Here is a 26,195-nt window from a genome sequence, read left to right on the forward strand (position 1 = left end):
ATGCTAATGATGGGTACAGTAGCACTTCGGATGAATCTGGCATACAAGATGCTGCTGTTGTTCCTGTTGCTAATAATACTATTGTTGTAGAGAATGTTGCATCTGATATTGGTCCTCTTGAAAAGCCCATCAATTTGGATTTGGATAAAAATGTAAATAAAATAAAAAAAACCACTCTCATTAGCGTCTTCGTCAAATAGTGAGTCTAACAGAGATTATATTGGGAAAAGAACCGCATCTAGTAGTACAAAACCATCGATGAGCGCAGAGTTTGTAATGCCACCTCGAAGTGAAACTGGTATAACCGAACGATTTTTTAAACTTAAATGTGAAAAAAAATCATCAAGGATAAGTTCTAGCGGCCTCACAGATAATGTGAAAAGATTACGTATTGCCGGCAATGCAACAGCAGCAGCTGCTAGTACTATAACAAGTAACATTGACGAGAACGAAGAATATTGTATAGATAATGAATTTGAGAATTTTTTTCAAAATGACTATACCAATAGTTTATCAGCTATTGTGAACAAAGTTTTAGAAAAGCGTAAATCATCAGTTTTTAATAATCTCGGTAAATTTGAGATTGATGGACATACTTTATTCAACCCCGAATACTTGGAAACATTTTTGTTAAGCTCAAATGTGGATATAGATGATGTAAAGAATTGTTATGAATATTTCGATGATATTGAAGATGATATTGTTAAAAATGCCATCGAAATAATGAAATATCAATTGAACAATTATGAGTCTTTATCATGTGCTCTACTCGATATTAAACACAATGAAACAGATAGATTAAAACAAGCAATGTATTTATATTTATTGTTAAATTATAATACAAATAATTCAATATATGTAAATACATTGTAAAGCATTATTACTACTATTATTATTGTTATAGATAAAGAATTTAAATCTAAATTACTATTTATAAATGTGTTGATAATAACCGATAACGCATCTGCGTTGAGTATAAAATTTTTTATAAATCTTAACTTGAAACCAGTATATGGTACTGTTTAGGCAGGATGCCTAACTTTTCCGCATCTGATTGCGACCCCCCCAATGCAACTCTGCAAATCGATACTCGATACTCGAACTAATTTGTAACCACCCACACCATCACCGCCACATGCATGTGCATGCAAGTACATGTACGTGTATGTGTGCTTTTTGTCAGCACTCATGCATATGCATGTCATGGTTGATGTGTGGGTGCCTTTCCCCTCCAAAACGGAGGATTTTGCGGGTCAACCGGCCTCTTTGATTTCAACAGCCAACCAGCTAACATCTGCCGCCAGCGATCTCCACTGTGTTCCAGCATATTCAGGTAATATTGTAACAAGTTTATTTTACCTCTACCCAATAAAGTGCATTTTTATAACGAGGAAACTCCTCCCGTGTTCTTCTTTATTTCCTTTTGAGTGCATCATCCATTGAGCGAGATCGACCCTTGTGCGCCTACCCACTGCCGGTTTACGACGCACTCAGGCCGAACATTTGGTCCATCTTCACCAGGAATTGGAAACAGCACCTAAATTACAGTCCACAACAAAGCATCATAGCTGACCGCATACATTTTAAGAATTCCTCACAAAAATTCATCAGGAAAAGTATTTTGCCCACCAACAAAAAGTCTATTATTTAATACCAGCGTCAAAACACTGAGCAAGCGACAGCCAGCGGAAGCCACTGCAGCACACAAACTACTTGCCACACAATCACCAGAACAGCAAACAGTAAGTGCAATATTTCTTGCCACAATTTTTTTGGTTATATAAAAAAAATAAATAAAACAGTCTAAAAAATAAATATTCTCAGTGCCACACGCTTAGTGATTTGGTATTAAGTGCGAAAAGTGTAAAAAAAAAAAATTAGTGACGAAAAGAAGGAGAAGTCCAAGCGCGTAACATTAACGTTTTTAATTCCTTGTGACTATCTGGCCTGTCCCCCCACCAGCGGTAAGGCTCTCCGGACACAACACAAGGAAGAGGTACACATAACCTCACTTTCACAAAAAATTTCACGCCATTCGATTTAAATTTTCTTTTTGCATCACTTAAATTTCACTTGTTTCTTAATAAATTTTCGCACAAGATTTATTACACGTTTTTACACTTTTCGTCGAGTTCATACCAGCGCGCGCACGTATTATACAATACAATTTAACTAGGAAGTGGCGAGTGACCCCCTTTATTTACACAAAAGACATTGGTGTCGCTTCCCCCTGCTCCCTGTTTTACAGCACAAATAATCTGCAAGGTCAGACAAAAATAAACAAATTAAAAGTAATAATCAATTCTGCGTAATTTAATAGTTGTTGGTTGGGTGATTCGCTCAGGTTTTCAAGTTTTATATCCCTTGGTTAATTCGCTCTCCACTTTTCAACCATGAACATGGACTCCTACATTAGATTGGCCGATCGAATAATCGAATTCGAGGCCGATTTTAATGATATCAATGCGGCTCTGCACACTGTACACACTCTTGCAATACAGCAAAAAGGGTTGCAAGCTAAGTGGGAAAAAGCAGAGAACGCCCTGGAGGAGTTGCTTGGCTCTGACACGCTCGATGCAAAGAAAATTGCAGCGGTCAAGATCAAGCATAAAGCGGCATATGCCGTATTCTTGCGATGCATGTCTAACATGGCTGAACTTCAAGCCAAATTGAAGGAGGAAAAAGATAGGGCAGTCAAACCTGAGGGAGAACGCGCGCGCGAACATAGTATCCGCCTGCCAGCTTGTGATACTGAGGTGTTCAAGGGCGACTACCTATCTTGGCCTACGTTTCGTGACCTGTTCACGGCCATATACAAAAACAACAGTCGCCTAAGCCCGGTAGAAAAGTTGTTCCACCTCAATCAGAAAACTCAAGGTGAGGCAAAGGACATCGTCAAGAAATGTCCCTTGAAAAATGAAGGCTTCGAAACAGCCTGGAAAAACCTATGTGAGAGATACGTGAATAAGCGGATTCTCGTAAATTCACAACTACAAATTTTGTTTAATCTAAAAAAGATAGATAGCGAGTGCGGCAGCTCTATCAAAACCTTACAGCGCGACATAAATAATTGCTTGGCATCTCTAAAAACACATCAGATCGATGTTTCAAATTGGGATGCGATTATTACCTATTTATGTTCGACAAAATTACCTGAAAATACGTTGGCTCTATGGGAGCAGAGCATTGACCACAAGACGGACATATCCAAGTGGGAGGATATGGACAAATTCTTGTCAAATCGTTTCCAGACACTTGAAACCGTGTCTGGTTTTACAGGGAATGCCACTTCTAAAGTGGAAAAATAAAACACGTCGCGCCAGTCGACGGAAAACCCTACAAAAAGACTTGGTGCTTTTCAAACCAAAGTAACCAAGCAAACAACGAAATCAATATGTAAAATGTGCAAATCTACGGAGCACAGATTACGCAACTGTTCACGTTTTTGCGATTTAAATCCGGTAGAAATGATTAAATTCGTCAAATCCACAAATGGCTGCCTGAATTGTTTATCCCCAGGACACACAGTGACGAGGTGCACCAGTTCGTACAACTGTTCCAAATGCCACTCTCGTCACCACACGCTCCTGCATGCGGACACACTTCAGCAACCGGCGGTACGAAATCCCTTCAAAGATGCGGATAATGCCCCATCAACTTCGGCACAGGCAAGGAAAAGACAGGAATCGGACAACCACCTTCCTCTGCGAATCAGAATGTCAAATCCTGCCATGCCAATTCCAGCACAGGCGTGCTATTAGGAACTGCTCGCGTACACATTCACCATAATGGTACCGACTTCTCCGCGCGGGCATTAATTGATTCTGGGTCTGAATGTTCCTTTATAACTGAAAGACTGAAACGCAGAATCAATTTTCCAGCGAGGAAAATGCATGCCCATGTTTCAGGCATCACAAATGCGGTGTCAGCTCAGGTGAAAGAAGCATCCAACATCGAACTACGTTCACCAGTGGATCCCTGCTTCAGCCTGACTACACCCGTACTAGTTCTAACGAAACTCACTGGGAATCTTCCATCCTGCCATATCAACGCAATGACTATGCAGGCATTCCCAGACTTGATTTTGGCAGACAAGAGGTTCTACGTCAACGAAGACGTAGACCTCATACTTGGCGGAGACATATATCCCCACATTATAATGAGCGGTATAAAGAAGAATGTGCTAAACACACTCTTAGCCCAAGATACAGTGTTCGGTTGGATACTAACCGGTCGTATCGAATCACCGAATCCAACGAAGAGCATTATGTCTTTTTACAACGAGGTTGCGTTAGACAATCAACTCAAAGCTTTCTGGGAGGTAGAAAATATACCCAAAAATAAAATATTAAATGAGGATGAAAGGTACTGCGAACAACTATTTAAAGAAACAACGCAGCGAAGTGAGAATGGAAGGTACACCGTGTCACTACCATTCCGGCAGGATTACCCTAATAACATTAGTTTGGGACCGTCCCTGAAACGCGCATGCTCTCAATTCTTCCGGAATGAGGGGCGACTAATAAAAAATCCAGATTTAGGGAAAGAATATGTTCGCGTGTTGTCAGAATATGATACGCTCGGACATATGAGAAAATTAAAAAAGAACATCCCATCCGACGATTCGGATCATTACTTCCTGCCCCACCACGCCGTTGTAAAAGCAGAAAGTACAACCACCAAGGTACGCGTAGTATTTAACGCCTCGAGCCCTACGGCCAACGGCAATAGCTTAAACGATATTCTCCTCCCAGGCCCAGTTCTACAAGCCGATCTACCCATACTTATCTTACGATGGAGACTATACCGCTTCGTATTCAATAGCGACATCGAAAAGATGTATCGACAAATTTGGGTGAACGAAAATCACACCAAATTTCAACGTATTGTGCATCGCACTTCCCCGAATGACCCTATTAGTCTTTACGAATTAAAGACGGTTACCTTCGGAGTGAATTGCGCTCCATATCTCGCGATAAGAACGCTCCTACAACTAGCAGACGACGTCTCAAACTCGCACCCTACAGCGGCTAGCATACTGCGAGAATACATGTATGTAGATGATGTGTTAGCGGGTGGACATACGATCACATCGACTATTAAAGCCAGAGATGAAATTCGTCAAGTCCTACAATCAGCGGGCTTTCCACTTCGCAAATGGACCTCCAACTCAGAGGACATTCTAAGGGACATCCCCAAAGCAGACCTGCTCAATGAAAACTTCCTGGCATTCGAAGATACCAGTTCAGTGAAAGCATTAGGTATTCGATGGAATGCCCACTCCGATTTATTTTATTTTAAAGCAGGGACGCTGGACAACCCGGAAAACATTACGAAGAGAGCAGTCCTATCCGCTATAGCCAAACTTTTCGATCCTTTAGGCTGGCTTGCGCCAATGGTTATTGTGGCAAAAATACTCATGCAGAGAATTTGGCTAGAAGGCACCGCTTGGGACGAACCAGTATCGACCAGTACGTTGGAACAATGGAGAACTTTCACCGACCAATACCATGAGATCGATAGAATCAGGATACCTAGATGGGTCAACTTCTCTCCAGGAACCGACATCGAGATTCATGGATTTTGTGACGCATCCGAAAAGGCTTATGCAGCAGCCGTTTACATGCGTGTCAAGACGGATGTTGATGTCTGCACAAACCTGCTTCTATCTAAAACGCGAGTAGCCCCAGTGAAAACTCTCTCTCTCCCACGTTTGGAACTTTGCGGAGCTGTGCTGTTAGCGGAAATCACCGAATCACTTTTCAGGAACCTCAAATGGGGAGCAGTGAAAGTCCACCTTTGGACGGATTCAACTATCGTCCTCGCATGGATAAGGAAACCGCCCTGTTCCTGGTCCACTTTCGTCGCACATCGGATCACCAAGATCATTGACATGGTCGGTAGCAAGGACTGGCTTCACGTGAACTCGGAGTCAAACCCAGCCGATTTAGGCAGCAGAGGACTACCTGCCTCTGACTTGGTCGACAATTCGTTGTGGTGGCAGGGACCTTCCTGGCTGCAAGAAGACAATTCCCACTGGCCAGCACAAGACACCGAATACAACACGTCAATTGAGGAAAAGCGGATAAAGGTTCATGCAGCGTCAGTGAACAACAACCCTAACATCCTTGATAGGTTCTCCGACCTTTCAAGGGCGCTGCGGGTTATATCTTACATTTTTCGATTTGCCCGCAGAACACATCCCAAAACTAGAGTTTCCTTCAATAGGCAGTCTCATACAATCGCACCTGATGAAATCGAAACTACGTCACAACGATTGATAGCTATATGCCAAAGGAAATATTATCAAGCAGAGTATGCCAACTTGAAGTCAGGGAAACCAATTCAGGCGAAGAGTGAAATTTTACCATTAAACCCATTTATCGATTCTGATGGTATAATCAGAACTGGCGGTAGGATTGACGCATCCAAAGATATGCCCTACAACGAACGACACCCAATTATCCTGCCGTACACTTGTAGGCTATCCAGGCTCCTAGTTGAGTTTATACATAAGATCTCCCTCCATGGAGAAAACCAGCTGATGCTGCGCTTTATTCGCACTCAGTACTGGATACCGCGTGTTAAAACCATGATTAGGTCTGTCATCCACAAATGTAAAGTGTGTACTATTTACAAGAAGCGGGCACAAACTCAACTCATGGGCATCCTTCCCAAGGAGCGCACCACTTTTGCCAGGGCCTTCACAAATACAGGGGTAGATTTCGCCGGACCTTTTGACATAAAGTCCTACCGAGGGAGAGGGTGTCGGACCTCAAAGGGATATGTATGTTTGTTCGTCTGCTTTTCAACGAAAGCTATTCATCTTGAAGCGACAAACGACCTTAGTACCGGGTCCTTCTTGGCTGCCTTTTCCAGATTTGTATCCAGACGAGGATGCCCAAAAAACGTCTACTCCGACAACGGTACAAACTTTGTCGGAGCTTCACGATCCTTACGATCGGAGTTCAGGGCATTTCTTCGGGAAGCGAGGGACGATACCATGAATAAATATAGCCACCAAACTCTCGCATGGCATTTCATGCCCCCAGGTGCTCCTCACATGGGAGGCTTGTGGGAGGCAGGGGTAAAAAGTTTTAAAACCCATTATAAAAAAATCGCGTCCGACCATAAATATACCTTCGAGGAGTTTACGACCCTGTTATGCCGAATAGAGGCATATCTTAACTCTAGACCACTGAGTCCCTCATCAAATGAACCTTCCGACCTGGAGCCGCTTACTCCAGGCCATTTTCTCGTGGGTGGGCATCTGTTAGCTCCACCCGAACTCGACTGTGACGAGAATCCTGCCTCAATAGTCAACAGATGGCAAAAAATGAAGGCCTTGCATCATACTTTCTGCCAAAGATGGAAATCGGAATATCTCACCGAGATCCAGAAACGATATAAGTGGAAACATCCACAATCCAATTTAAAATCCGGAGACCTGGTCGTTATCAAGGAGGATAACATCCAACCTAACGAGTGGAGAATGGGGAGGATCGTCAACATACACCCAGGCTCTGACAACCGTGTGCGTGTTGTTGACGTCCAGACAACCAAGGGACAAATAACTAGACCAATTTCGAAATTGGTACTCCTTCCGTCCCACGACAAGGAGGAGGAAATGTAAGGGGCAAAATTCCGCCTTACAAAACCCCAGAAAACCACAACGCTATTTCCCCCGACTACCTACAATTAGAGGCCCCCGGTTAGTGATAGCATCGAAAGCATATTAAGGAACCCACGTCTTCGTGTCTCTCTATCCCTAAGCTTGTGTTTCTCCCGAGCCATATATTATCATCAACCCCCCGGTCTCGTGAGGGTGCGAGTCTACCGGAGGGGAAACCTAAGGCGTACTACGCGATGGCAATGGGGAAAGGGAGCTCGGGACATAAAGACGCATTCAACCACGCGCCGTGATGCCCCGCTATCCCTAAGCTTGCGTCGCTCCCGAGGCCCTAATTATAATCAACCACCCCGGTCTCGTGATGGTGCGAGTCTACCGGAGGGCGATCCTACATCTTATTTTTCTTTTTTTTCTACCCCCGGTCTCGTCGTGTCGAGTCTGCCGGAGGGAATCCTACACCTGACTACTGTTGGGCAATGGGGAAAGGGAGCGAGATGCACGAAGACACGGGAGAGCTTACCAAAAGCTCGCAAACAAAAAGCATTTTTTTTTCTATGGTTTTTTAACAATACTAACCGTGGCCCCCTGAACACAAGACCCATGACGCAGATCTACTATCTGCAACCGAATATAAATCCACTCAACCAAAAGCACGAGACCAACAGGATTTTGTACTTAATGAGTAGGGACAGTCATATTCTAAACATGGTTTAACCTCGGCTTATAGAATTTTGCGGAAACCATGGAATCGTGGACTTTCGTAAACCTATGAACCTACGAAACCTAAGCCAAATCAAAATTCATCGTTCCACGTCAAAACCCTCGACTAGTAAAATGATTCGCTTAACGCAAAAGGAATACATATCGTTGGTAACTAGTGGAGGTACCATAACGAAATGCATTCAATGAGCATGTTAAATGATTTTTTCGGAACCGTCGTCTCTATTTAAGAATTTGGGGAAAAGGTTATATTTGAGAAATTAAAGGTTCACCTGGAATCCTTCCATGAAGTCTTAAAAGGACAAGAGCTTTCCGAAATTTCTGCATAAACGGGTGACAACTCCTTGTTTAGCAGGAGCGCACAAAAGTTGGACTCTTCTGTCCATGCTAGGGTCGGAATATAGAGCCAGCGGCGGCTGCGTAGAGTATCGCCCTATCACAAAATATTTTTCAAAAAAAAATTCCCATTGCAGGAGTCGCACAGAAACGTTCTATTTCGGAACTGGGTTGAAGAGCGCCGTATCTCAGAATGCTTTTCATTAACTCAACCCCCGCTTGTGACAAAATGCTATGAACTTATGCTCGTAGAGGGAGTTTTGGCAACATAGTGCATTTTTCGAATAAAAGTCTAACGTACGGCGTTCTCTAAACAATTTCTGACAGAGTGACCAAACCAACATGACCTTATCAATCACGAAATCTTCAGTAGAAACTGAATCATTTCCCCCCACAACTTACAAACTTTTTATCACTACTACTGAAATCTTCCCGATTGATCAAGTCGTTACATATTTTTTGGACTCTTTAGTTGATTACGAACGTGAATGTAAACCCACAGTCAAAAAAAAATCCTTTCGTAATTTCCCATAAATCAAAAAAATTTTTGGAAGTGGGAAAAAGTCCCCTTACTTCGAACAGTATCTGATACCCCTTACCACTGGTGGGGGGAAGTGCCAGACTTGAACGAGGTTTTAACAAGGAAAAACCGACTAATGTCATTTCTACATCTTTACGCAGTATCTGCTACCCCTTACCACTGGTGGGGGGAAGTAGCGGACTGACGCAAAGCTTCCCAGTTATTTTTCGAGAAAATGGGATGCGTTGTTGATCACAAAAAAAAAAAAAAGGAAAAACGCTTTTTATGGAATGAAAAGTTCCTACAACCATGAATTAAAACAGACCCAGAAACCATCCCATCACTCGTTATCCCATAACGAGGACATCATAAACGCCTACCGCAGAAGGGCGAACCGATCTGCCACAAAACACTTATTTTTTTTTTAAGAAATTACAAAATAACACCCCGGGTCACTCGCTCACCGAGAGCGAGGACCCCAGAAAACAACAAGTCAGTACTGGATACCGCGTCAAGCTTCGCAATTTCGCATTTTGCATTAAAAGTACCCGAACGTACACTCATCACTGTGACTCCTGTGACTAACAAGTTAAGGTCCATGCAGTAAAAATACGCAAGTGCACGATAGTCATGTCCATTCAAGACAGATATGAGAGGCTCCTTGAGAGACCGACCCCTTCCAAAGAGCAGAAAACACAACTTGGTGCGTTCTGTTTCTTCCCTTTATGTATCCCCAGAATTCATAAATACATTCACACGAACTCAAAGAGTCAGAGGGAGTGTTTGTCTATAGGCTTCAAAGGTCCTTTTAAGAGTTGATTGTTGCTTGGCTAACAGGGCGCTATTAGGGGATTAGAAGTTAATCGGGGCACCAAAGGCTGAAACCGCAACCCGGTATCAACACCCAACCATTACCTAAATGCGTTTCAATTTATTTTCAACCGCTACGAAACAATATTCCGAATTCGAAATTTACCTTCGAAATTTTTTGTCAAAGTTCTAAAATTATTTAAAACTTCAGCATATTTATTAACGCTTTACTACTGACTCGAACTAATTGTTAATTTATTGTTTTTCAAACAAATTGCGCTAAAAAATCTTTCGTACAAAGATTGGTGCCACGTCATCCATTTTTTTCTATCACTTGCCCCTGTAGTCATAAAATAAGTGACAGAACCTATAACCAGTAACTTCTGTGAAGCAGATACTGTCAAAGCTTATCAACACAGCACTAACTTCTATTAGTGCAGCGACAACACGATACTTTGTACAAACAAAGCTGCACCACTCGTATCTGGACTGCGCTGCATTTCGCGGACGACCATTCCGGCAGCAGCGTTATATGTAGAACGGGATGTGAATGGGCGCACCACAGGACCGCGATGCTGGAATATAAGTGGTACCCACTACTTAAGCTCCGTCCTCTCCCAATTGTGCATTTCAAATACAGAAGTATTGTCGGAAATAATAAAAAAGGGGAGAAATAAATAAATCAAATATTACCGAATTGGCGGCGTTTTGCATGGCCGTATGCTTTTGTATTGCCTGATCAATTTGTAAAGGTGTTGTCTTAGTCGATGCCTTGAGTAGGAATGGATAACTCCAATGTCAAATGCCTCTGGCTGCAAAGAAAAGCAATAGAGGAATAAATTAATACAAATAAACATTTTTATTTTTTTTTCAATAATACATACAAACAGCCAAGGTATATAATCTTGTTTAATATCAGCGTAGTCTGCCAACTCTGGCCAGTGGAAGATTCCATAATCAATCTTCTCCACACGTTCTTTATGATTAGTGAGATGTAGCACTACTAGTAAATTTTGACGCTGCCAACAAATTGCAACAGCTGCCTGAAAAATAAATGCCAAAAACAAAAAAAATTAGTTGCCGATGCAGAAAAACGACTGAAAAATATTTCAACTACCTTTGTTTTTTCCTTTCTAGCCCACCTTTATGCGCTTTAACTAGTTAAATTACTTTATTTTTAACTAGAATATATAGCTCATTCATATACGTACTTACATACATATATAAGCACAGCTAATGCTATGCTTATATTAGAATCAAAAGCTCCTTTTTTTTTGGCTTTTAAGGTTCCATGCAAGTATGTAAAATTATTAACTACCTCATATATACATCAATATAATATACGCAAACAACGTTATGGATAATATTCCCGATAGGCAAAACGATCGATAAACTTTGGTTGTCGTTGTTGTGCCTTGATTTGTTTCTTCATTTGATTGTGTAACATTTGGATGGCTAGAATGTGGGCCACCTTCAGCCATTAGCGCTTGTAAAAGTTCAAAAGTTTCTACCATACGCTTCTTAATTTCTACAATTCTACGCACATGTAAAAATAGAGCTGGCTGAGCATAACTCTGCTCATTATCATCATTCTGTTCTTGGCGCAATTCTTGTATTTCTGCATCATTTAACAGTGGCACAAATGTGCGGTTCTTTCAGTGTACCATTTATAAGTATTTTCAATAGGAGTTCTTGCATAGCAGTGGTATTGACTAACGCCTGTTCATAGTCTTCACGTAATAATTTCATTTGTTGTGACATTAAACGCACTGAATCATCATCGCCTTCACTCTCCTTCCTGTTTAGGGTCGGAGTATAGTTTGTTAGATTTTTGAGCGCACTTAATACACGGTCAAGCCTTTTAAAATCATTATCATCGAAAGAGAGAATATCCAGCCTTTTAATTAATTGTATATTTACAACGTACTGCTGTTGCAACTCATACAACTCCCACAGTGAATGAGTACGACGTTCATATTCTTTTTGTACAACTGTGCCCAAAACTGCTGTTATATTATTATGTAGCAATTGTAGGCCCGATATTAAACGTGCATCGAGCGAAAAATTACGCATGAAGGCCACAACATAGTGGAGTGCTAATTCAGGATGTAAAAACTCGTCCCGTTTCATACTAAAGAATTAATTCAAATCGGCTACGGTTAAATTGCTGGAAGACCCCGATTTCATATCTTGGGCTACACCGTTAGTCGTACCGTACGTTCATTTTTTATGCGTTCAAAGTTTTCAACTAACACATCATCTGCTGGATTGTCATCCTCATCGACGGGTGCTATAGATATAGATTTTTTTATTCTCCCCTGCATATTGCACTTTAACTGGTTGTTGTTGTTGTGGCTCTATGCTTTTAGCTGCTCTCCACATGTATACTCTTCACGTTTCTCACATTCAGTGTTCAATTGTATACGTTCGATATGGAGCAGCGCATCATCAGTGAACATATCTAAATCAAGATCATCGAATATATCTGCCTTTATGTCACGGCAACAATGCAATGCAGACATGTCGACAGGATGTGCTTCAGTGTTAAATATATAGGATCTTGCATTGACTGCACACTCGCCATACGGTGTCTGCTGACGTTCACCAACGCCACCATCATTATGTAATAGGTTATTCTCATCGAAAAGTAGATACAGATATTTTGTAGTTTCTGCGAGGAAGAATGATTCCATCCGATTCTCTTTCTCGTGCGTTACTACATTACGAATCGTTGCATATCCGCAACGTGTCTTAGCACTAAACTCAATTGAGTGCAGCATATCTTCGCCCAATTCAAGAAGAAATTGATTTTTTGTTGCACGATACAAATACATCACTGACTCAATTAATTCTGGTCTCAATGGATAGATCTCACGATTTGGCGAGGCCTCTCCCAGTGGTATGGTATAGAATTCAGGCAGGAAACCGTACTTACGCCACACCGTACTATATCTTACTAAAGTGCGCATTGCGGGCGGTATATCGCCAAATAAACTTAGCACACCTGGCCAAAAAGCTTCAAGTGATTGAAAAACTGGTAAAGTAACTTGACCCTTATACATATTAGCCCACACGTACCAGTCATCCTTTTTCAAATATTTATCTATATTTTTGCGCGCCTCATGAAACATTTCCATTAACGCGGGACGATTTAACCTAATTGCTCCTTTCGCCAAGTATTCAAAAAATGAATCCACCCCTGCACCTATACCCGAATCCAGCGCCGTCCAGCGGCCTGTTTGCACATCTATATGATTGCCAAAGAGCCCAATTGGTGAACGCCGCTTCCATAAAGCGTACACAGCATTTAGAGCAAGATCTTCACAAATTGTATTACCAGTCAAACGACTAAGTGCACCAAATTCCACTAGAAATGTACCAACACCAGCTGTACATGTGACCGACGTCTCACCTTGCGGTACACCATACCTTAAATTGACAGTACCGTAAGGCATGCCAGTACCTGTATCAAATGCGGGTAGCAAACGATGTGCTACGTCCTCAGCTAAACGCAGTAATGGCCCTTCGCATGGCCAACCTTCCTCTAGCACCACACCAGCGCGTCGTGATAACATATGCGCCGACAACAAACCGCCCACAATTCTTATATTTGTCTCGAACACCGAAACGTTGATATCTTTATCGAAATCAATAGTTTCAATGAGTTTAGCCATGCGTCTAAACTCTGTATAGTTACCCACGGTGACAAGTGTGTCTAATGCATCAATAAGTGTTAACGAATATGAACCCCATGGGTTAACACCATCACACGTCAGCGGTCGTAGCTCATGATAATCAGAGGCATACTGTATGGAACCTTCGTAAGCATGCTGGAACATGGCGCGTACTCTTTCTCTTAACTCCACCATATCTTCCTTTGTGTAAAACCGTGAGGCACCCGCGTCTTCTGCTATATGGTCAACAACTAGACATACAAGCAATATTCCAACATGCCAACAGCAAATATCTTTTTAATCCTTGTAAACTATCTACTGACTAAAATAAAAACCAGTCACCTGAAAATAAACGAAAAATGAATTAAAAATCTGGAATAACATAAAAAATAGTCATTGAAATAAAATTATTGCAAAATGTTTTACTACTTACCCTTGTGTCCAGCAACGCGTAAATTTTACATGAATTGAAGCAAAACCGGTAAAATAAATCTTTCGATTCATTTTTTGTTTTTGCTTCATTCTCTACACTGGAATGTTCAACCAACGTATGTATGTATGTATGATACATACAAGAAAACGAGAAACGACAGAGTTGCCATGTTACCCAACTCGACCTCCCAATGGTGCGTTTCTTGTTTGCGTCTGTCTAAGAGTGGAGAAGACAACACAAGGTTATTTTTCTTTTCAACAAATATTAAATTACTTCACAGCCGTAACTGAGTGGCACAGAAACCCACTTCAGTGGCGAAGACGGCGATGCACGGAGAGCGCTGCGGACGACGCATACCGCTTGGGGCAACTCCAACACCTATACGGGTAAAATTGCATATGCCCATTTAGATGGGCAATCAGGCCTCCAAACGACCGAAGATGCCGTTGGCACACACGACATCGATACCCCCCCTGAGGCGTTGGAGCCTGTGCTGGCTGCGGCTCCCACAACACGTTCTCGTGCGCCTTATGGAACCTGGCGTACCAGGCGGTGGTGCTCCCGCGTAGCTTAACCACCAGAGGCGTCTGCAGGGCCCGGAGCACACAGGGCTTAACTTGCCGCAACATCTCCTCCACCGCCTGCTGCACCAACTCGTCCGGCGCGTGGCAGATATAGGAGCCCCTCCGCCGCTCCGGGTATTGGACATCCGCCACCACCTTGGCTCCTCTTCCCCAGTCTCCAAACACACTAGAAGCAGTTGCATCGGTTCCATCTGAAACGAAAAAAAAAAAAAACCATTATCGAAAAAATTATCAAAATCCGTTAGGAATTTGTCATACTTACGTTTTACCAGCTTGAAAATCCTTTTCCAAATAACAATGTGGTGAGGGTAATTTATCCACCACAATCCTACATTAATGTATCCTGGAAAATTCCTGTTATAGGAAAACAACTGGATGGCAACCCGCAACATACCAACGGCAGCCTCATTAGTGCCGTCATATTAAGAAGGAAAAAAGCGGATCCCGATAACTACACCAAAGCAGTACCGAAAACCGCAAAACATCAGAATCGGTACTGACGTGTTTTTGCCGAATATAGGCATCTACTGCAGTACCAAGCAGTCATACACAACAAAGGAACTCAGAAAAGAGGGGAGGACAAAACAAAGAAAACAACCTTTCCTCGCAAAAAATTCACATTTTTTTTACAAAGAAATTTTTTTTTTTTTTTTGTTTTTCTTTCTACCCTTTCCCTTTTTTTTGGGCACTGTTTTCTGGCGGGGGCAGGACTTGTTGTTTTTCAACAACAAACATCACAAACAGTCATTATAAGGGCTCGGTACAAAACAATCCGAGTCCCGAAATAAAACAATCCCGACACGACAAAATCCCGAAATGGGAAAAGTTTACTGTTTCTACCGGCCTAGTGTGCTACTGCCCCAGTGACCTAGTTTTTTTTCAAGGGCAAGCAAATACATATATGTATATATATATATTCGCACACCACAAATTCACCATACCAGCTGTCAGCTAACCAAGAAATACACGACAGAGTTGCATGGTACATTTAGCATAATGGTACGTGCAGATAGAACGCGTCGTGAAGAACGCATCGCCAATCCGGATGCAAGCACCGGCAGTTGGTACACTTTCAAGTTTAATTACGATTTTCGCTATTCATCATGTGCTGTCGCACAAAATTAAATCCATACCTTCGTGAGCCTCTCCGCTTCGATTTAAACTCGGTTTATTCACCTATTTTAACGTACGTTTGTTAATAAAATAACACGCGTATCACGAAAACAGGTAATTTTGCGCGGGTGGCTTGGAATCACGTCCGCTCCAACCTCCCACACACCGCAATCTTGCTGGTTATGTTGAAATATATAAGCTGCTCGAAATCACAGGACTAACTACTTTGCAAAAACGCTCTCGTCACTCCACGTCATTTGACTAGTCATTCTCCGGTGACAGGTTATATTCATAGTCACATTTGCATGGGCGTGGGTAGGTGTGACCAGGTGTTTTGTAGGGTAATAATATAATACACAACTGACGAAATACATGCGCTGCACCGAAAACGCGCATCACCCAACCCACCTCACGGCCACTCGCCCTGGCACATCCCTAAAATGCCACAGTCGCCCTGTGAGCGACACGACACGTTATACGCTGGAACGGAGACCTCGGCCTCTTCGTCCAGCCCAGAAAAACCTCAAAACCCTCGAGTCTGGAACGGAGACCTCGGCCTCTTCGTCCAACCAACAAAAAAACCGCAAATCTGGAATGGAGACCTCGGCCTCTCCATCCGGAACGAAAAAAAACCAAAGAATAACAAAATGGTGCCACTCTGGAACGGAGACCTCGGCCTCTTCGTCCAGCCTTACTGGCCATCGACAATACACATATTACATTCTGAATTTCTATATTTAAGAATTATGTATAATTCAATGGCAAGAAATATTCACTTCACTGTTCATAACCGCTAATTCTTTCATCTTAGCTCAGGTGGCATGCTAAGCAAGTCGAAAAGGATTCCCGGCCATTTTGCGTCGCAGACGAACGCTTCATTTAGATTAAGTTTAGTGTGTAAGTCTTATATTAATTTTTTCTCGTTTCAGCGGAGGTCATTGGCGAAAAACGATGTTGCGTATCGCAAGGGGGGCCGGCATGTTTAGGCAGGATGCCTAACTTTTCCGCATCTGATAGCGACCCCCCCAATGCAACTCTGCAAATCGATACTCGACACTCGAATTAATTTGTAACCACCCACACCATCACCGCCACATGCATGTGCATGCAAGTACATGTACGTGTATGTGTGCTTTTTGTCAGCACTCATGCATATGCATGTCATGGTTGATGTGTGGGTGCCTTTCCCCTCCAAAACGGAGGATTTTGCGGGTCAACGGTTGTGGCTTGCTATACAACCGGCCTCTTTGATTTCAACAGCCAACCAGCTAACATCTGCCGCCAGCGATCTCCACTGTGTTCCAGCATATTCAGGTAATATTGTAACAAGTTTATTTTACCTCTACCCAATAAAGTGCATTTTTATAACGAGGAAACTCCTCCCGTGTTCTTCTTTATTTCCTTTTGAGTGCATCATCCATTGAGCGAGATCGACCCTTGTGCGCCTACCCACTGCCGGTTTACGACGCACTCAGGCCGAACAGGTACTATATTACAATCGGTAAAAATGAATGTATGTATACAACACTTGCATAGACAAAGTACTTTTTTCATGAGATTATCCAAAATAAAACTATAAATGTTTAAATTCAATATAGTTTCAAATACTTTATTATGGATAAAAAATATGTAATATAATTGATAAATATTGTTATTATAATTCTAATAAATTTTGATTTACAACTAAATAAAACGCGCCAAGTATTACGTTTTAAGTCCTTAGTAGATGCTTACATTCCTTTTAGCACTCCTCGCGTTCTCCGAATTTCGCGAGCTTCAAACTATTCTTTACCCACTTCCGAAATATAGCTCTTCGCGCTACCATGGAAGATTTCCTTCGCCCGTGGACTTTTATAATGGACAGGGTTTGTTGCACGCACTTATCAATATTTTTCGTCATGATGTTGTTTAATTCCCCCAACTTTTCTGCTGTGATTGGTTTTGAATCTATTATATCCATAATTTCTGAAATTTTGTCCACTCCGTTGTTATATGGGTTCTAAAGGCGTTGCTGTTCTCCACTTTCCTTAAGGTGAGACCGAAGGTGATATATGAATGGCCTGAAAAGGATGACCTAACGGACACACGGACGGAAATATCTCAACAGATTTTTTAGATAATGCTGATAAACTTGATATCCAGTAGTCCGTTGCTATCTAAATCTATTGCAACTACAAATTTGATATTGCTCATCCTGCGGCTTCCTTTTCTGAATGATGCGCCCACATGGCCATGGTGGAATAACCACCATGCCCATGGCAACCAATGTTTTTTTGTTGACGTAGGCATTCAATAAAGTGCCATTGAAACAATAATTCAAATTGTTTGATTAAATAAATAAATAATTCAGATTGGCAAAGAAATATTTCAAAGATTTAAAAATTAGTTAATTTTACTGGGGACACAACTTTATTTGGTAATTGTTTTATTTTTAATACATTAACCACTTTCACTAGCTCTTAACAACAAACATGGAAGCTGCCGCATTGAGCATGAACGCGAATGCGGACATTTATACCAGAAAGATTTAGAAAAGGAATCCATAGAGTCAATTGCACGATCATTTGGATATATTGGAGAATACCATTAACGAAGAACGTCGGACAATTGCGCTCACAGAGCTTATAAATGGAAAAATTTGATATGGTCAAACAAAAGGAAGAATTTTATGCTGCAGAGATCGCACGTATAACGGCTGTGCAGGAAGAGCTCACTTGCAGCACGCGTATACGTCTTTAGAACGAAGCAGAAATGCTCGAATGGGAGCTACGTAAGGTACGTAATACGGTGTTAATGAACTCGGAAAAGTTGCACTACAAAAGCGTAACGAAGAGAATATTGTGATAAGTAATCAACAAAAACGTCGTATAGCCAGGCTTAATGAGAGCATTACAGCGTTAAAACCAAACATTTCTACCACCCCGGTTTCGGAGCGCTCCGGGCCATTTTTCGGTTTTTTGGAAATAACTTTTGACAGAAAAAAATTTTGAATTTCCGCTCTCGGATTCGTGGTCCTGGGATCAAAACGCGTCTTTTGACACTTCTCCCGATATTTTTGGTCGGGTTTTAGCAGTTGTGAGCTAAATTAAACAATTACCCAGATATTGAATTTAAGTCGAGAAAAGTCTAAGATTTCTACCGCTCGCGTAATCGCTGAAGTACTACATTTGCTATTATCACCAACAGCTAACTGCGAATCTAGAACAAAGTTCATTAATTTTATTGTGAACTTTCCATTGAATATACTTGAAGCGCCATCTTTGCGTGTAAAATTAATAAAAGAGCTAACGACGGATATAATGCAATCGGATGATACATGTTTAGCTTTACTAGCACGTAATGAATCCAATTTGTCAGTAGAAGTGCTGGAACAGGCATAGGGACAATGGCAGATGTGTACAAATGGAGTGCCCAGTAAAGAATTTATTGTACATAAAGCTCTACGAAATAGACAGCATTTTACATCCTTAGTTGTTACGAGCTTGAAAAGAGCGCATAATATTGTAGACAAATGATTGCGTAAAAATTTGTTAATTTTAAAATTTGCTAATGAATTTTCTAATACCATACAAACATTAGCTGAAGTGGGCAATATACATAAATGGTTAACGGAATATATTGTTACGAATATTAGCAAAACTAAGGGGTGCTGCCATCTCTAAGCCGATGCTAAGCAGCGCCATGCATGCACATCCATAGATCAATCATTATGTATCTACATAAACGAATCAATCATTATGTCTACACATATGTAGTAGGTACACGCAGCTGAGAGCAACGCACAAGCACATGCAGATATCTTATCTGAAATGCTGCTAAAGGTATGCAATTGTGATTGTGGAAGTGTCGCTCACACATACAAGCGCATGGGGTATGAGAGAAGCTATAAAAATTATACATCTGTAGTTGTAGCTGAGAAACTTATAACTAACTAAGTAAAATTCTGGAAGCGCCTAGAAGATGCCACGAGGAAATCACAGAGTATAAAAGTATCAGCGGTAGAGGCGCTATGGGCAGTTTCAGTTAAGCACGCTATCTGTCGGGCAATAGATCAGTTTCATTTAAGCTATCAGTCAGTTTGGTTATTAAGCAAGCTAGTTGCAAGGTATAAGTGTTATTGTGAAGTACTTTAATAAAGGCCATTTTTCCATTATTCAATATTGGAGTTATTTTTTCAACAGTTTAGTGTTTCGAACTTAGCAGAAGGGCAAATAAGAGGATTTGCAAGTAAATTCGTTACAATTGGTGTCAGAAGAGGAATTGTTGAATAAATTCCAGAGGACAACAAGGACATGGCAAAGTTCAGTGAATTGAAGATCCAGCAACTGAAGAAGGAGTTGGAGAGCCGTGGATTGAATACAAGCGGCGTTAAACTCGAACTTCAGGCACGGCTACGAGAGGCAATGGAAGCAGAAGGAATTGATATGGAAGAGTATGTCTGTCATCTTGATGGCGAGGAGACAACAAAAATTGAAGAGAAAAACGAAACATCGCATACGGTTACCAGCACAGACTTGAACATGATATTGGTTGCAATATCTGCACAAACATCGACAGTAGCATCAATGTCGTTGCAATTCCATGATAAAATAAACTTTGCCAATTTTATCGAAACTATTTATGATGTAAATGTTTATTTGGCAGCCGAGGCTCTAGCGACTCCAAGTTTCAAGGAACTAGATGCGGGGGCAGTATGGCATAGAAGGTTCAATGTGGTCATATTAAATCGTTCCCGGCATGGTCGAGCTTGTAAAAAGGACCACCAACGTCAATGGTAAAAGTCTATTTGAGGGGTTGACTGCTAATATGCGTCAAAAAATATAGAGAGAGGTGTGAAAAGGCGTATTGACCTCGATAATCCGAAGGCGGAAAAGAAAATTTTTATCTCTGTCCGGAGATATTTGCAGTTGAAATTGGCGATTTTAATGTGGTTGTTTTAATGTTGTTGTACCCACAAAAAGCATAAGTGTTTTGCGCGGATATAGTTTTGGTCTCCAAACCGGTGTTGGACCCACCCAGGGTAATTTTTTATAAGCGCAGAAAGGTATTTTGCGCAAAAATACTATGGATTCCACCCCCCGTTACGGAGGTACCCGCGGGACATTTTTCGGTTTTTCGTTAATATCATTTGAACGAGTTAAAATTTTTATTTTCCGCCTTCGGATTATTAATAGTTATATCAAGACGCGTCGTTTGGACGGGTATTAGCCGTAGAGCCCTCAATTATCTGCCAATGCCAAACCAGTCGGGCTATCCACCACAACCTGGTCCACCTGGTTGTCCTCCATAACCTCAATAGCCAGGTTTTCCTCTACAACAACCAGGTGCACCAGGTGGTAACATGGGTCAAATGATGCCACCAACACAGCCTGGACAGGCGCCAATACCCAGTCAGCCACCCATGCCGGGTCAGCCCGCAATACCCGCATGTCCTGGCTATAATGTATGCTAATACAACTAATATATTTCAAATATTGCTGATGATTATTTTTGTATTATTTTCTTTAGCAACCACCTGCACCTGGTACTGGTATATATCAACACGCGCAACAGTATGATCAAGCCCAACGCCGTTTAGATCCCGATCAGATGCCAAATCCGATAAGCGTTATCATTGAAAATCAGCGCTGGTAGTGCTTTTATTACTAATCAACAAGGTTTATTGCCACCACTGGTGACCACAAAATATGTGGTACAAGATCAGGGTAACTCCTCTCCCCGTTACGTTAGGTATTGATATTCGAAATTAATTTTTTGTTTGGCAATTACATTGATCTTTCTCGTTTGCAGGCCTTTTTGTATTGCATACCTGCAACAGCTGATTTATTAAAAACAACAGCTTTGTCCTTTACACTTACCATCTCACCAATGGGACGCACAGTTGAGGGTGAATATGAGCCACCCATTGTAAATTTTGGTAAATTCAATTAGATGTAATCGTTTGCAAGGCTAAAATGCAATTTGTAGATGCTGGTGGTCTTTTCCAATGTAACAACAGATGGTAAAAAAAATCTTTCACTTTTACTTGTGTTCATTGATCCATATTTTTTCTCAACAGTGCCAACTGAATATTTCTAACATTTGGGCCACACCGGACAGCGTGTCGATAAATATGAACGTCCTGCACTTGTATTGGGTACAGGGTTTTGTGTAAAAAATGTTTGGGTACCGATAGCTCTCAAGGTAAACCACAACTCACAGCCAACATCAAGGCCTCGCATTCCATTGTGGACGCTGTAAGCACTAAATTGGGTTTACGCTGCATGGACAAGCATACTGTTGATTCCAGTGGTAGGGCCACAATTTCAAATGATGGTGCAACCATTATGAAACTATTGGATATTATGCATCCAGCCGTAAAACTCTAGTCGACATCGCCAAATCTCAAGATGCTGAGGTAAGTTTTTTGTTATATTAGAATGTGTAGAATAAAAATTTTTCTCTTATCAGGTCGGCGATGGCACCACTTCAGTAGTATTTTAAGGAAGGCAATCTTAAAACAAGTTAAGGCATATGTTGAGGAAGGCGTGCATGCACGTATGATCTATACGTAAGGCATTACAATTATGCATGGCCAAAATATGACATGGCTGTACATGTCGAAGCGCCAATCAAAGGAACAACTACGTGCTTTATTGGAAAAATGCGCTGCCACATAAATGTCCTCCAAACTTATTCATCAACAAAAAGATTTCTTTTCTAAAATGGTTGTGGACGCTGTACTTTTCTTTGATGGACCCAACGTCATACAAAAAATATAAAATCGCATTATTAAATATAGAATTGGAATTCTAGGCTGAGCGTGATAATGTTCAAGAGTATCAGAAAATTGTTGATGCTGAATGGCGTATTCTGTACAATAAACTAGCTGCCAATGTTGTGTTATCTAAACTACCAATTGGTGATGTTGGTACACAGTGTTTTGCAGATTGCAATATGTTCTGAAGAAGATTTGAAACGTACAATGAAAGCTTGTGGTGGTGCTGTTATGACTACAGCTAATGATATTAATTCAAGTGTTTGGGTCAATGTGATTACTTTGAAGAAAGTCAAGTTGGTGGTGAACGTTTCAAAATTTTCCAAGGTTTGATAGTGGGTTTGACATTAATTTTATTTTTATAGTTTATAATTATTTAAAGGTTGCGTTAATGCTAGAACATGTACAGTGATTTTACGTGGCAGTGCCGAACAATTTTTGGAAGAAACTGAGCTTCGTTACAATATTCAACAATCGCATAAAGTTTGCAAAGATTTTTAAAGCAATTCAATTGCAACGAATTTGTCAATAATTTTTAACCAAACTTTATAAACTAGAGGTATAACAAAAAAATATTTTGAATATAAATATTTCCTGATGAATTTAACTGACAGTACCAATACCATCAACTAAATGGTCCTTATAAATATTGTAATCACGTAATTTAAAACAAAATATTACTATGAGCACCTACGTTTATTATTGCAAAATTACGAAAAAAAGAAAATAGCATAAAGTACCCTCAATGTAAAATTATTCCACTGAATGTATATATGGCATTCTAAACTAAAAAATGTCAAAACTTAAAAAAAATGTAAATCGGTATTTAAGTGTAAATCGATCCATGAAAGCATCGCAAAATAACTGATGTTTTTTTGGTAGTTAACGTTATCGTTTAGCCTGGTTTTGTTAAGAATTTTGTTATTTTTGTGGTATAAATCAACATTCAACACAAAGCTTCTCTGATTATTAGTTGCAACACTTTTTGGTTAAGGTTGCGATATGTAAAATTGCATATTTTTGTACACAGTTCTAAAATGTAAAAGAAAAAAATTTATATTTGTCTATTAATGAAATTATTGAAAAGATATTATTATATTAGTGATATAGAGAAGCGCCAAGACGAATGCAAGTGGTTTCAAACCTCTGGTAGGCAATTCACCACTTTAAATGTCAGAAAAAATGTTAAATTGTTCATTTTATGTAAAAAAATTTTGAAAGTTGCAATTGAAGTTCTGAAAGCTCGGGAATTTCAATTGAAGTTCAAAAAATTACAATTGAAGTTCGCAATTTTCTTGCATATAGGTATTTATTTCTAAATTACGTATGGGGAATGGACTGCCCCCCTAGCATGCGAGTTCATTGGTACGCATCTCCAGTTAGTTGGCATAGTTATTTTCAATTTCCCTCTGTTGCCTGCTAATTGTGTCTTGTTGTTGTCAACGAGTTGGTTGCCCTTCGTAAGTAACTTGCAAGTGTAATGTTTATGTCTGCCTAGTACCCACGCTGTGTTGTTGGTATGCTGAGGTGACGTATTTCTAGTACATTGCATTTTTTATTTCCTCTTTGTGCGATGTCCGCCTTGGCGGTTCGCTTCAAGGCTTGCTGTGCTTGGTCGTAATTTCTTGGTATACGTATTCTTGTACGTTTTTGGTGCTCTTGCAGCGGGGATAAATGGAGCCGGAATTCCTCGTGAATTCCGGAAACGGGGAACCTATGGGGAGCCGGTTCTTGAAATTTGCGATAATGAAACGGAAAACTTACCAGCTGTGCCTAGCTGTCCAACAACAAACAGATAAGTTAAATATCCAAAGATATGAAGTATATATGTATATATATATGATAGCCTGTCGCACAGGCCTTTATTAAAAATATAGAAGGATGAAATACAAATGTATTGGCAAACACTCACCTGATGGATCGCTGGTAAAAGAATAAGGGCGAGTCTATCGCTGTTCATCCCTTTTATAGGCTCTAAGGAACTGATGCCATTTAACGGATCCGTATGATGGAACAAAGTCGAAGAAAGGAAAAAAAAACGCAACGAGTGCTTGCAGCGAGTCCTCTACCAGCGACCCCTTCAGGTGAGGTTTGTAGTTGATAATGCAGACTTTAACATGCCGCCCGCCTTGTAGCATCACTGCAATATAAATTCAATATTAATGTATAAACTTCATTATAAATTCAATTACGTATAAACTTCATTTTTTCTTAACGCTAAAGGTTTTGCTTGCATGCTCAGTATGGGGTTACTCCGAATATGACCCATCCAAAAACGGTGTTTTGAGCAGCCGGTCGTGTCGGGGTTGCAGGCCTAAGTCCAGGACGGAGTATGGCTCCACACGCGTCTACTCCCAGAATCAGAGACATTGCGCTTGAGCGGTAGAATGAGGGGTCTGCCAGGCGCAGGTTGTCGAAATCATCGGCGACACGCGCGTCAATAGTACGCTCAGGGGCGCTCCTTACGAGGCGCCCAAGGACCTTTGCCTGGATTGACACCCTCTCATTCAGACCCTTCACGGTAAGGCTGCAGTGCTTCCTTTCATTCCGTGACAGCAGATGGAGTCGTTGTGCGAGATCCCGAGATATGGTGGATATGGGTTGTCCAAGGTCGAGGATCGCGCGGACTGCATGAGTTCGTCCCATTGTCATTACTTTGGTCACCACGGTAGGCATAAGGACAGAAAAACCCGTAGCATTTCTGGCAGCCCATTGAATTCGCTCTCGAGCGTCTCTTAGCCCTCGGGGTGGACCTTGTTGTGCGACGCGCCTTCGTTGGTGTCGCTGTGCTCGACGCTGGTGGGGCGAAGGAGGCGGCCGAGAAACTATGGACCGGACACCCGACAGGGGTGGTCTGAGTACCGGTGTTTCGGCGGTGACTGGCACAACAGCATTTATCTGCTGGAGGTCTTCATCGCTGGCATCAATCTCCAGTATTTCTTCACTTGACTCCGACAGCTCTCGAGCCCGGTATGGTCGCGGTCGCTGACTTGGCCGATTTTCCACCTCGTCAAGGCCCTGTGGAACGTCATCCTCTCGCCGTGGTGTCTCCCATAGGTGGAGAAGGCTGTGATGCTGCTCATGGCATCGGTCACATCGCCCTGTTGACGGACAATTGCGCGTTCCATGGCGCGGTGACAGGCAATTGGCACAATGGCGGTGGAGGAGGACGGCGCGTAGTCTCTCCTCTAGTTCCATACGGCGCAGTTGACGACAGAACAGAAGTCGGTGGTTGTGCTGACATATGGGGCATCGATGGGTGTTTTTAATATTGGCTCGGACCATTTTGGTTTGAACGACTATTATCTAAGAGAAGAAAAAAGAAAGCTGAAAAGAGAGAATTGGTTACTTCGGGATTTCGATAGGTAGTAGGACTAATTTAACTATTGGCCGTGTAATCACACCACGGGCTGTGCGTATTTCTACCACCCGTACTCGATTATCTTGGCCTGGGAAAACCTTCACCACTCTACCAAATCGCCATTCAGTAACGGGTAAATTATCCTCTTTGATAATTACTAGATCGTTAACCTCAAGATTTCGTTGGGGGTGTTGCAACTTAACCCTCTTATGTAGCTCTTTCAAGTACTCTCCCTTCCATCGTTGGCAGAATCCTTG

At 41.5% G+C, this 26,195-nt stretch overlaps 2 pseudogenes; one reads left to right on the forward strand and one right to left on the reverse strand.

The window, feature by feature from the left end:
• Positions 1-10,776: 10,776 nt before the first annotated feature.
• LOC137248614 (uncharacterized) lies at positions 10,777-21,726 on the reverse strand (annotated as a pseudogene).
• A 48-nt stretch (positions 21,727-21,774) lies between these two features.
• LOC137248615 (T-complex protein 1 subunit eta-like) lies at positions 21,775-23,119 on the forward strand (annotated as a pseudogene).
• The last annotated feature ends 3,076 nt before the right edge of the window (positions 23,120-26,195 follow it).

Source organism: Eurosta solidaginis, chromosome 4 (genome assembly GCF_040869045.1).
Source record: "Eurosta solidaginis isolate ZX-2024a chromosome 4, ASM4086904v1, whole genome shotgun sequence".
Taxonomy (NCBI): domain Eukaryota; kingdom Metazoa; phylum Arthropoda; class Insecta; order Diptera; family Tephritidae; genus Eurosta; species Eurosta solidaginis.